We start from the raw sequence: 14,241 nt of genomic DNA on the forward strand, positions 1-14,241 counted from the left end.
GAAGAGCAGTTAAAAATACTCAGGATATTACCTGTAGAAAGACCAGATCTCTGTAACTGCTAGGAGACATGACATTTCACTGACATTTGACTAAACAGGTAATTCCAGTGGAAGGAATGAGACCTGTATCCATTAATTTCTTCTTTGTTAGGAGGAGGTTTGTAGAATCTCCATCTGTCAAAAGTCGATTATCAGAGCATGTGTAGGGGTTTTTTTTTTTTTAATATTAGCAGTCTGCTTATATGTATCTCTCTCTCTCTCTCTCTCTCTGTATATATATATATATATATAATATATATATTTTTTAAAGGGCACGGATTTATTGCAATATAACTTCTTTCACATAATTGCTCTTATCTTGCAGGAGAGAGCATTCTCCACAGAAGCTGTTAAAAAAATGCAGCAATGTGCCTGTGTTCAGTGGCAGGGAGTGTGCTGTTAAATGTATCCACCCTCCAGAGAGGTTTCCCTGGCCCTTTCTGAAACTCAGAAGTACTTTCTAAAAAAAATGTAACTGTTGCAAAGTGTGAAGGTTGAGTGTGATGTCACTGTCAATGCCGAGTGAGTTATGGATGGTTTTGTACCAGGGGAAACAGCCCTCCAAAATCATGTCTAAAAACTGTGTTGCAGAAATGCAGCAAAATGGTTTCCTTTAGGTCTTTTGTTCTGCTATCTGAACCAGGAAAGCACTGTTAATATTCATAATGAACTGCTTGAGGGAGAAATCTACCGCATGCCTTAGCTTGGAGGCCACTAGGATTATTTCTCTTGTCAGTGACTCTTGATGGACATTTATTAAACATACTTTTGACTTAAATTTCATATAGCATGCATAGGCCAAAATAAATTTTGGGTCATGTTTTATGATTTCTGTAATGAAGAGGATGTTGAAAAATTAATTTTTGCTATGTGTATGTCCCTGAAGTAGGGAGTTTGCAAGTACTATTCATTTCTATGTACAAACAGTGGTGTGAATATGGCCGAGTTTTCCCCTTTTGCCTGGTATATGTGTGAAGCCATGGAATCTAGAAGATGCTGTACAGCTGTATACAGATTTATGTAGGTATATTATTATTGTTATTTTTCATGCAATACCTGTTTTCCCATTCTTCCTTTTGACTACTTAGCACAGAGAAATCAGTGACTCTAGAATGTTCAGAATGATGCCTTTAGCAGCACTCAATCTAGCCTCATCTATACAAGGGAGGTTCTTCTCTTCCTCTACTCTGCCCTGGTGAGGCCTCATCTGGAGTACTGTGTTCGGTTCTGGGCCCCTCAGCTCAAGACTGACAGAGAACTTCTGGAGAGAGTCCAGCGCAAGGCCACCAAGATGATCAGGGGACTGGAACATCTTTCATATGAGGAAAGGCTTCAGGAACTGGGGTTGTTTAGTCTTGAGAAGAGGAGACTGAGGGGAGATCTTATTAACATTTACAAATATCTAAAGGGTGGGTGTCAGGAGGTTGGGACATCCCTTTTTTTCTATAGTAGCTAGCAACAGGACAAGGGGTAATGAGATGAAGCTGGAACACAAAAAGTTCCACTTAAATATAAGAAAAAACTATTTCACTGTGAGGGTGAGGGAGCCCTGGCACAGGCTGCCCAGAGAGGTTGTGGAGTCTCCTTCCTTGGAGGTCTTCAAGACCCGCCTGGACATTTTCCTATGCGACCTGATCTAGGTGAACCTGCTTCTGCAGGGGAGTTGGACTAGATGATCTCTAAAGGTCCCTTCCAACCCCTGCAATTCTGTGATTCTGGGAGCCGCTCCCTGTGTAAAAGCGAGTAATTTTACATGCTTACCCTTGATTGGTCAAATGGCTTTGTATTCGGGGCTGCTGATCTAGTCTTTGGTGTTTATGCCACTGGAAAAGGTTGTGTTATGAAATTTTTGCCCAGTCATGCTCAGAACAAACTATCTTTAAGTTAAAGACAGTTATTCTAGCTTTACAACAGAGCAGTCTAGTATTTGACATGAGTCATCTGTCTCTCAGTGATATTTGAAAAGGTGAAAATGATGATTAAAAACATATTTGGAAGAACTGAAGAATACAGTAATTAATCAAAATTGATGTGTTTTTGTAGTAGTGCATTGTGTAAATGAATGTGGTCCTCCCCTTTTTTGGAGCCATCAATGTGCTTACTAATAATAAATAAGTCGGGTCTCTATGGGTCTGATGAAAGTCATGGAAACTGCCTACAGTTTGAGGTGATGAAGCTTAGCTTTGGAGAGTGTATATAGAGGCCTGTGCTTCACAATGGTCACAAGCATCATGTTGCTTTGAGTGGCTGGTACAGCCTGAGTCACTAAGTCAAACAAAGGGAAATAGAGTGAGCATGTTTTAATTTAAGAATGAATTGAGAACAGAGCCTGCCTTTAGATCTTGCAGGTTGAGTCAGTTTCTATTCAATGTCAATTGTAGAGATAAATAATTCCATAAAATCGTGGGAAAATGTTTCATCTTTGACACTATACTCTGGGTAAGTTTTGCGTTTTTTTGTATTTCAATTAGTGGTGGAGTTTTCTTCTACCTTTTTGCTACCCTTACTACCTCCTTTCTAGTTGTGATGGTTTAACCACACAACTAAAGGAGAGACCAACACCCACTTGCCATAACCACCATTAAGGTAGTTGTGAGGAGCTGATGAAGGAACTGGGGTTGCTTAGCCAGAAAAAAAGCAGACTTGGGGAAGCCTTACTTCTCTCTCTACAAGAGTTGTGCTCTAGACACTTTATCAGCTTCATACCATAAAATGGCTGTATGGAGTAACTGTGGTTTGGTAGTTGAGGACATGCAGCTGTGTGAGCTACTACTCTACTGTGATTATGTCAACAGCACTACAGCTTCTCCCTGCAACTGCTGACAACCCAGCACGCTAAAGCCATCGACTTCAAATTTCACCTCATCAGTGCAACTTAGAGAAGAGGTCAAAACCTTGTTTCCAATTTGGATTTACAATGGAAAGGATTAACTAGAGCAACAACTTCCTTTTAATGCAGCAAAGCAGGTGTAATGACACACACCAAGTTACCTTCAGTAATTGGTCTTGAGAAGTTGTTGTCTTTCTTCAAAGCAACTGTGAATGTTCAATTGGTCAAATAGGGTGAGTTTAGCTTCTCTACTGACCTGCTTCAATATGAACTAGCATTAGGGAGAACTTTGTAATGATAGTGATGCAAACAAAAAAGGTACTGTCTCTGATATTCTGCCATCACTTTTAATGAAATTTGAATTGGATAATGGTTAGTTCACATCCTCCCTCCTCCGTGTATCTCTACATTTACTAAAGTGTTTGTTGCAGAGAGTGGATGTTCAGCTTGAAAAGAGCAGACTTTTGTCAGTGTTGTTTTTGAAACAAGCTAAAAGACTGGTAAGAGTTACACAGCCTCTGTTGTGGTTTAAGTTTAAAGAAACAAATTAAAAAAAACCCCTCAAACAACAATCCAAAGCCTCTGGGCTTCTAAAATATTTTCTGTCTCTCAGGTATATATTCACTGACTGGTTTGGCTGCCTGTTGACCCCATTTTGTTAAATGCCAACTGTGATAGACTCTCCCTAATACTGAACTCCACAGACTCATAAGGAAATTGAACACTGTGAACCCCAACAAGGTGTTAACAACAAAAAATTGAAAAATAAGTGCTTGGAAGATGGCATTAGAACAAAGCTTAGGCAAACAGTCAATCTTATGTTTTATTTTTTAATAGTTTAGGGACATCTTGCCCTCAGTCTCCTTTTCCAGAAGACTGAGATACAAGATGTATGACAAAAAAAGATTGTTGGGATACATCACAATTCTCATGGATGCTGTTTGTGTGTGAATTAGAAGAGGTGAGAATACATCTGCCTCTTACCCCTTTATGTGAGGACAGCAAACCACCACAAAGGTTATGTATGGCTTTTCTGCACTACCTTGTAAAGCTGGCCAAACACATATAGGGAACAAGTTGTCTTGGGTATTAGTGCCATGCATCCATATGGCTGCATAGCTTGTTTGGGCAATGGGAAAGTAGTCCTTCTTGCTGAACTAATTTGTGCTTGGTAGGTGGGTGCAGGGCTACCCTGGGTTGAGCAGAGCCTACTGGGCTCCTGCAGGCTGTTTGGGACATAACTCTGCCATGTGCCAAGACTGTAAGAATTGTACATAGATTTACAGGACGAATGGCTTCTGTAGTGTTGCTGACTGTATTTACTTGGGAAGGTGTTTGCTTGTGAGTGAAGCAGTGTTTGATAACTTGTCCTCTTGCTGCTGCTGTGTTGGAGGAAGTTTAGCTTTACCTTGTGCTGAGATCTACCTTGTGCTCCAAAGATGAGTGGCAAACTGGTACCTCTACTGACTCTGCACAAGGTGGACTTTGCATAAACAAAAGATCTGGCAACAGTGTGGACAGAAAAAATAGTTTACAAAAAAACTTTTACAATGATTCCAGAAAACACATTAAACATTTCACAGCAGAACCTGGAGCATTTCTCAGCTTCTGCCTTATTTCATTTACTGTAGATCTGTAAAGCCATCCATCGTTGCTACATTAGGATCTAAGGATAACTAACTGTTCAGCAGAGGTGTCTTCTAGTTACATGTCAGTAAAGAGCTTTGCTAGAACTCTTGATATTTTGAAGTGGCAGCACAGAGTGAGAAAATTGGACTCTGTCTAATATAGAGTCTGACTTCTAATTTTAAAAGTAATAATTTTCTTTAAAACAGACTCTAAACCGGAATGATGCAACAAGGCTCCCATTTAACACCGTTTACAGACAGACTCAGTCTCAGCATTAACAAGCATGTTGTACTTCTATGAGATGCATAAGGGCTTTAAAAACAATTGACCTAGCTTCTAATCTGCCTTCATAAATAAATTATAGTAGTACTAATACCTATTGTTGTGCCATGAAAAGGGTGTTATTACACTTCTGGGTAAAGTTACATTTTTATCTAGGCTGCGGTTTGTAAATCTCTCTGAGGGAAAGGCCGTTCTTTGCATAGGAAGAGGCACCCTGATGCCTGCTCATTGACTGCAACAAAAACAAGATGGAAACTGATTCTTCTTATGACTGAGCTTTAGAAACAAAACCAAAGTAATTTGAGACCTGCTCCAGGTTCATCATCTTGGTTTGCTGTTACAACTATATGCTTTGCAATACAAGAACTGAGCATCTGAATAAGGCACTGTGGTAGTATCAGGGTCATGTTAGTCCTCAAGGTGATTTTTTTTTCCCTGCATGCAGCCCACTACCCACTTGGAGTTCTGAGGAGCCCGTGGACATTTTGCCTATTGTTTGTAATGAAGTGATGTTGTTGCAGTGAGGTGAATTGTTTCCTCTTGTGCAGTTGAGAGAGGTGGGAAGGAAGAGGGCCCTGGAGCGAAAGGTCTTTCTTCTCCGTCCCCTTCCCTTTACTGCTGTCTTATACTGCAAAGGAAGCAGTCTACTGATGTTCAAGGTATGCCAGTGTCCTTAATGTAATCCTGTAATGTTTGTTCCATAAAGCAATCTGAGTTATGCTTGTCAATGTAGACATAGCAAAGAGGTTTCATAGGGCACTTTAGGACTGCTTTCTTAGCCTGATTTCAGTGTTGACTAATGTGCACAAAATGACTTTCTCAATTGCTACTTGTCCTTATAAACCTTTAAAATCTTGGTGCCACATCCATGTGAAACCATTGGTAAAGACTATGAAAAGTTTACAACAAATACTAAGGAAAAATTAGAGGCCAGATTTGATAGTCATGCAAAGAAAGAATGGTCATTTGAACCTTTGGAGAGGTAGACCATCACCTAAGCTGCCACCTTTTCTCTCAGGCCATGCCACGGGGATGACTGTAGAAATAAGAGTGTACTTAGGAAAGATTCCTGTTAGTTTTAACTGCTACTGAGGGCAGGATAGTTAAACTCTGCTACTAGAGGGCATGGAGATCTGAGTAGGCAGGTGCCCAAGCACCTACTCAGGCAGTGAGATGCTTGTTGCAGCCTGTGTTGAGCTCCATGCTGCTGTGACAATTTTATTCCCAGCACTCAGGCTACCTTTGGTATCTCTAGGCAAACCATTACCATACCTTTTTTCTGTAATGTAGTCTTAGATTTCCTCCCATGTTCCCTGCAAATGTGAAGTAGGGGGTTTACCTGTGAGATTGAAGAGAGTCTCCTACTGTGTACATTCCAGTTATTTGTGTTGGATCATTTAGCCGTGTACAATAGCACAGATTATTAACTTTAAAATCAGCTTTTGTTAGAATTATGAGTATCATTGAATCTTTTGATTCTTTTGGTCTGAAAAAATAAACTCATAGGGATATATTGTGGGTGATAGATTTTGTTAAATATAAGATATGCTTATCTATGCTTGGAGCAGAGAAGTGGGTAAATATGTCATCATGTGGTAATGTTTAGTTTCCTAACATGCTTTGTAAGTACATGTAAGTACATATAAGTAACATGCTCAGCACTGCATCATTAAAAAAAGATCTAGTGAAAAATGAGCAAAGTGACAGGAGTGATCTCACTTTTTGTTGCTAGCAAGGACAATAAAATCTGAGAAAGTAGTATCTGATTTACTGAAGCCATTGAAGTAAGGGCAACAGAAGGTAATCCTCTGAGTTGAAAATGACATATGATAAGTTATGAACTCCCTAGCCATATATTATTAGCTTCTACAGCTGGACTGCCTTTTAATATATTAAAAAAATTCCATTAATGTGAGGTGAAACTGTGCTCCAATTTTAAACAGTATATGCATCTAAACTTGGGTCCATCTAAATGTTTGCCCAAAATGTACTAATAATCAATAGTCTTGCAAAGAGCTCTGTGGATTGTACCTCTCCTGAAAACATGTCTATTGGTAAGCAAAATGTGTCAGTGGTTTTTCACAAAATAAGTCTGAGACATCAGTAGGTTAAATGTTAATTTCAAGCCATGAAATACATTGCAGCCTGTATTGGTGTGTTTTCCAGCTCTTGCTTTATTTTAGGATCTGAGTCTTCTTCTAGGGACTGGGGAACAATAGTAGACTTAGGGATGTGTGCTTTAATACTGAAATATGAACCTCTGCACTCTTAAAGGGATGGACTGTATAATGCCATCCATAAAAACAGTCAGGATTTGTTTTAGAGGCAGCAGGGAGATGATGCTGTTTTTGCTTGTGGATGTGATTTTGAAATGTTTTATTTCTCTTGTTAAGTACTCTCTTATCATATAAGGGTATGTGCCCCAGTATCTTACTGTTGAGTTATCTGAATTACTGTCCCGTATGCTTCTGTGTGACCACATGAGCATACACAGTTTCCATCTGGTAGATAGTGTTTTATCTTACAGTTAATTTTCATTTTGAAGCCTTCCAGAGGGACCAGGTAAATCTCTATCGCCCTGAAATGAGTTTTGCCCTCAAAAAGCATTAGTTTCCTTTGCTTTGACAATGTAGATGTTTCATTGGAGTAGAAATGATCTAAAGTGTCATCCACTCTAATTCATTAATGCCATCCTCCAGCCTGCTTCCTAATAACCTTTTAAACCTGTCATGTACTTGTGGCAGTGCAGCTAGTTATCTGTACAAACTGAGACCAAATCTTGAACTTCTCTAATTTGGAAAGACTGAAGGAGCCAACCACGGCAGCAGGTTCTCTGTTATTTTTCTGGTAGAGTAAGATAATGTGCTAGTTCTCTATCCATCACAGCTTGAACTCCTTTTTTTCCAGATTGTGTTAGCAGAATTATATTCATCACTACGAGTAAGTCCTCTGCAGTGCCTAGCAAAACCCACAATATTTTCCCTATTACCATTTACTTGCTTTATCAACTAACAACATTTCAGTCCCTCTCATGCTGCTTTGCATGTGTTTTTATCCAGTTTTCATAATGGTTCAGGTACTGACAGTGAATTTTAGTGGATCACCCCAGGCTGTATGGTGATTGCAGGCATACTCTGAGCATGGTACTGTTCTGTTCATGAAGGTGTGATTAAATGGCATCTGTGCATGACCTTTAGCAGAGTTCCTGATTCAACCTAAAAGGCATATGGTCTGTTATGTCCAGCTCTTAATTTAGGAGAAAGGGACTGCTTTCAGGGGAAAAGGATGTGGAAAAAACCCTTTTGAGACTGATCCTTTCTATACAAGACTGGTGAAGATCTAGAGAGGCAATTAGTTTGATTTGTAATGAAAAGAGCATCTTCACTGCCACTAATACTTTTTTGTTGTTGCTGGAGCCTATGTAGAGGTTGCTTGTCTTCATTTTCCTCTTTATTTTTGTCTCGAATTCCTAATTTGAAGGTTGATGGTGATAGGCTGCACACTGGAGAGGAGGGTGGCAGGGAAGCAATAGAAGATGAACCACTTTCTGTTTGGTGTCTGGCATCTCACATCACAAAGATTTTTAGCACTTTCTATTGAGCATTAGATTTGGCCAGCAAGCTTCCTAGATTCCTGAACCAGGGTAGATCTGGAATGTTTGTATAGAAGTACTACTTCCATCTGACCACAACTCAGGAACATGATATCTAATAATCTAAGTCATAGCACAGAATATGAAGACGTCAATGTTTGTACAAGTTTGGTGCTACGGTTTATTCATTAAGGGTGAATGTAATGATCAGAAGATCAAATTCTTCTTAAAAGACATTGCATATTTGTTGAAACCCCATTTTAGCTATAGGCCTGGTTATCATTAATAAAATTACATTAAATCTGAAGGGTAGCCTCTTGATCCTGTATACCCTTCCTGCAAAGATGCAGAGAACTCATTGATCACCATCACCAATGACAAGCAGATACAAACTATCAGGAATCACACTCTGTCTGAGGAAAATCAGTACCTTCATAAACAGAACTACTGAGGGAATTTCAAATTCTCCCATATTTGGTCAGGGAATGGATCTACTGGTGTAACACACAAGTCAGGTGAAGTGTGTCTTGCATCATTTGCTGTTGCTTGGCTACATCTTCACCCTGGCTCCCTTTTAAGCAATGTGCACAGGGAAAGTCTACCTCTCCCAAAGCGTTAAGGTCCCATAGAAGCAAACTGTTGTGGAATAGGTTTCTGAGCTTGTCTTGCAGTGAGAATTTCAGCAGTTGGTCCAGTGAAAGTATCTAGTGTCTGACTGGTAGGAAGCAGTATTTACTTTCAGCAGGTCCTTGAGGTTTTTCAGGGTGACCGTTGAAAAGAAAGAGCTTCTGAGTGCATTTGTTTGGTACCCCTGCAGGGCTAGGTAATTATTTCCTGTGATTTGTTGCAACCTTCAGGTTAAGGCCTCTTAAGTGAGGATTATGTTGTTTTCTCACTTTGGAGACTGTTGCAAGGTAGCAGGGTCTTGTTGGGCAACATAAACGTATATTATTGAATATCCTTTACATCCATCTTGGTGTAGTCTATGCTTAAATATGTTTATTCCAAAACAATGTTCAGAAGGAGAAATCCATTAACTCTGATTAAGAAAACAAATAGAAATAAGAGAAAAACAATTCTTTTATCTGCTTGGGTTTGGGCAGACAGTTACTCTTTAGCCAGACTTGTTTTTGTCCTTGCTGAAGTAATGTTTGAAACAAAATAAGGAACCACAGAGAGATTACAGTGCTGTTGTTTGTGTGTAGATTGGTTTGCTCTTCTGTTAGCCCACTTTTATTTGTGTTTTACATCTGTGTGCTTTTTCTGGACTCAAGTAAATTGCACTGGAATGTCAGTAACTAACTTTTTTTTTCCTCTCTCATGGTGTTAAAGAAGAGGGAAGTACACTTCAGTCTGATTATTTTTCAGTTTGCTTATCTATGTTTCTAAATTGAATCTCCAGCATATTACATCTCTGAGTGTGGGATTTTCTTTGAAAGTTAAAAAACAGGTGAGCTTCCTAATACATGACAGGTTTTCTATTATATGTAAATTTCTTACTGCTCCTTGATACTCACATGGCTCTGTTAAAAAAATCTAAGAATCAATATGTACTACAAATGAAAGATTTTGATGAATGAATGTATCTGCTGTGTTTGTGAGGTAGGAAAATAGAGAGAGTGATTGTACAGACTTAATTTCTTGCTGTTGCTTCTAGAAAAGCTTGCCTTTGTTTTTTTGAGAAAGCATGGGAGATGTGCAGCTGTGAGACTTTTGACAGGGGCTCTCATTAATATAGCTTTGCTGCTGTAATGGAGCTCCTTTCTTTTTGTTTTTGCTGTAAAAGAGCACCATCCTTGAATATTGTGGAGAGTCTTTTATTGCATTTTTTTCTTTTTCTTTTTTTTTTTTTTCTGAAAGCAAACAAAGTCATACAATTCTCTGTCATTTTCCAGACTTTTTCTCTTGCTCTTATGGCATCTCATCTCAAGATGGGCAATGTGCTAATACTCTGCAGTTTGCTGAGGACTAAAGACTGTGTTACTTCCTTTAAACTCAGTCCATTTATCTGTAGGGCCTATGTGACAGACTTTTGTAATGCAGTTTGTACAAAGACAGAAGATAAGAGAGACGGTTGTTAACATTGCAGTATGCAGAAAAATGCTTTCGTTGGCTGGATTGGATTACATTTTCAAAAACTGAGTGCAAGCTGACCTCAGCTGAATTTTTATCAATGAGTTCCCCTACCCACCAAAATATATCAACTGAAGTTTTATTATTGATCATGTATTGCCTTTTATTGCCTACTTCTTCTACAGAGAAGCAGAAAGTTACCTGATATACCTGTTTACTTCCTAAACGTTTTTAGTCTATCTAGAGTTTAAAATTGAGACTACAGTACATTTTCCCTTTAGTATGACACTGTATTTTCAGTGATTTTTTTAAATGTTATGAGTTCAGAAACTTTCTAGTTGGATTGAATCTTACCATGTAGTTTATCTTCCTTGTGTCTCTGTAGGTTGTGACTTGGTGCTTGAAATCTGCATTAATTCATGCCTAAAATTCAAAGTTTCCTGTAAGGTGATTTAAATTTCCTTAGTTGTATGGCAATAGCTTGTAGCTTCCTGTAGGTGTATGAAGTTCTCAGGTGAGAATTGGAAAGACTGGAGTTCATTTCAGAAGTGATAAATTTCTTCATGTGGAAAGCAAATGATAGTCATTGATAAATAGACTATTATGCAGGTGAGCAGAAGGACACACAATGTTCTAGGAGCATCCCAAGCCATGTGAGTTGCATTACTGGACTTAGTGACTTAAAATTAATCAGGAAGTTGGGAGCTGATATGTACTGCTACAATTCTATGATTCTGTGATCAAAAAAGGAATAGGAAGGTTGTCTGCTCTCATATATGAGCAGTGCTAGTTGCAGGTAGGTACTTTTGGGGGATGTCTTTCTTGAGATACGAAAAATAAAAGTAGCTGAAACTCATGAGACCAACTTGTTTTTCTGGAAGGAGACTTTCACTGAATTCTGGTATTACAACTGGAAAGTCATTGTTGCTGTTGCCTTTGGTGCCTCATTAGATCTCCAGCAGGGAGTCATGTGCTGGCTTTTGAGGGCAGTTCTGGTGGACAGAGGAACAGGAGGAAATGCCTGCTTGATTGTTATCTGCGCTGACTGGTCCTGTTGCCATGAGGAACTGCTGGTGTGTTGAAATGTAGGAGTGCTGCTAAATTCCTTAGGGAAGGAGGATAAGAGGAGCCTTCAAATGTGAGAGAAATATCTCTGACATGTGGCTGTTAAATAATTAATTTCCCCAAAGGGTTTGAATAGAGCATTTCAAAACACTGACTACTATACAGACTGTATGTGTGTTAAACCCGTTGTACTTGCAAGGCTGGCTTTGTTCCACATGCTGTGTAGCTTGGAGAGAAGAAGCTGTTTTGTACACACATTGGGTAGGGATAAAAGACATAAAAAAATCTGTGAAATTAAATGTTTGAAGTGTGCAGCTGTCTTTTCTGAAGGGAGGATTGCTTTCAACTTTCAGCATGGAGATAGTTGGAAAGGGATGGTGGCTAAAGAAATTAACTTATTTCTATACTCCTCAGCACCTTTAGCTAAGGACTGCACTAGAGAAGGCAACATCAGTTGAAACTTCTTGATTCAAGAGTACATATGCAGACTTAAAACTTTTTCTTCACCTGAAGAAAAAGTGTGGTTTACATTTTGTGAATGTTCCCAGAGAGAGAGAGAATCTGTTTGGTCAAACTTGAATGATCAAGTGTGTATGATCAAGTGTGCATTTTGAGAGGGACGGCAATATGGGAATGGGAGCTGGGGAGAGGCTGGGGAGTGAGGTGGTATGCCAGTACACATGCAGTAAGTGGAAGGGTCCTGTGCAGGGCTTGTGCCCAGATCGGAGCTGCTGACTCAAATACTGGAGGCATGTCTTTAATGTACAGGTTTTAACCACAAGTTCTTAGTTACTATCATAACCCCTGTGAGGACCTGAAATACTGTAACTTTCAGGATATATTGAAGGCTTGTACATTTAAGATCTTGAATTAAAGCTGATTCTGATGTTGGTTCCCAAAGTAATCACAGCTTGGTTGTGTTACAGGACTGTGAGCCTGGCTATATTAAACTGTCTATAGTTATCTCATTTGGTATGTTTCATTTGAGAGGACACTGATGACACTCCATCAAAAAGGATGAAACACTTTTTATCAGTAAAGTTTTTGTTGTCTTTATTCTGTAAGAAAATGAAATGGTTTGTGTTCATGGTGATGAGGCACAACAAGCTCCAGAACTATTGCTTTGTAATGTCAGCCATAACGTTTCTCTTATTACATTAGTCAGTTCATGCATGGACAGGTGCAGGTTTTAATTCTATGACTAAGCAAGCATTGAGGTTAGATTGCCAAGAAGATCAAACCACAGATAAAACTTTAGCATTGTCTAAATGAGTCTAATCCTATTTTGTGTAGCTCAGCATGGTGTAACAGTGGATACACTGGAGCTGAGAATTATTTTTATGCCAGTTGAAGATCTGGCCAACTGAAGTAAATACCAGTGTATGTTTGAGGGGAAGAAGGAAGTGGGGGAAAAAATTTCTGGGGATCATTAGTCTTCAAGAACCAATGTTTAATTACGACTAATGCAAAAATCTCATTTCAGCCTAAAGTTGCCTTTAATTTTTATAGTTTACAGAAGCAGCTAGGGAGGGTAGGATGTGTGGGTTTTTTTGGTTGGTTGGTTTATTTTTTAACTACATAATTTATCATCCTTTCTTCTAATGTGCAATTTTTATCTTGAAATTATGTTGTCAAAATAGTAAGTATTGGGAGGAGGAGTTTATCACTTTAAAGTAGTAGCTTTATTTGCACTTTACTGTTCCAATGACATACTCGGGAAATGTTCCTTTAACATCATCTTTGCCAGTCAGAGGCTACCTCTGTGTAGAGTATACCTTCGTGCAATTATCAGTGAGCTCAGCTTTCAGCAGCCTGTGTGTGTCCTGTGCTCTGTAAAAGAATGCTGCCTTGCACTCTTGCCTGAGGACTGTTTCTGTACACTGCATGCCCTGCCTTTGCTCTCTACATCTAAATGGTGGGCCATAACAGTGAGCTATGTGGCCAGCCTAGGAGTCCCTCTGTCTCCCCCAGCTAGGGATATTAGATGAGACCTTGCCTCCTGTCCGTGTTCCTTGCTGAGTTGTGTGGACTTTTCTAATAAATGGCCAGCTCTGGTTTGAAAATCAAAGTGTTGGTTTTTTTTAAACAGAGTTTTGAATTTTTTTTAGATTTATTTTTGCTTTGCTGTTTAGCTATTTTTTTTTTCTTGGCTAAGAGCAGAGAGAAACTTCCTCTTCGGGTTTAACGCTGATCCCTTTATCTGGAACCTCTGTAGAAGCAGCTCTACTCCCTCCTGTGCATCTTTCTGTACCTCTTTCACAAAGTTCTTAAATCAGTCTGCCTCTCTGAACTTCAAGATCTGCTTGCTTGGCCCACCGTTCTGTGTCAAGGAGCACAGAACAGATGTTACTGTGCTGTAACATCTGGATTTTTAGGAGTCTGGGTCAAATTCTTCCTTGTGGAAGCCCCCATGTGAGCTTCATCCCACAGACCCAGGCTGTTGGAGAAGCCTTTGCACGTCATCTGGCTGGAATGTTGTCCTCCACTCCTGTGGGCTTTTTTCACAAGCTTTTCAGTCACACCCTTGTCAGTCAGAAAAAAAATTGGAATGATGCTCACAGCAACCAAGGTCTTAAGTGATTTGGGTCTTTCAGCTGAACTTGCTGACACTGCTTCTTCCACTACTATCAGGCTGTATGGCAATTATAGTTGGAGAAATATCTGAACTGGTAAAAATTACATAGTTTTCAAATATGTAATTTGAAATAATGAGAGAGGTCTAGAGTACCTG

At 39.3% G+C, this 14,241-nt stretch overlaps 1 protein-coding gene across 1 annotated transcript in view; it reads left to right on the top strand.

Annotated features, from left to right (window-relative positions):
- The window catches only part of AGPAT4 (1-acylglycerol-3-phosphate O-acyltransferase 4), a 77,748-nt gene that overhangs the window by 17,412 nt on the left and 46,095 nt on the right, over positions 1–14,241 (top strand). The gene's annotated exons all lie outside the window — the stretch shown is intronic.

The sequence above is a fragment of the Colius striatus genome, chromosome 2, assembly GCF_028858725.1.
Source record: "Colius striatus isolate bColStr4 chromosome 2, bColStr4.1.hap1, whole genome shotgun sequence".
Classification (NCBI taxonomy): Eukaryota; Metazoa; Chordata; class Aves; order Coliiformes; family Coliidae; genus Colius; species Colius striatus.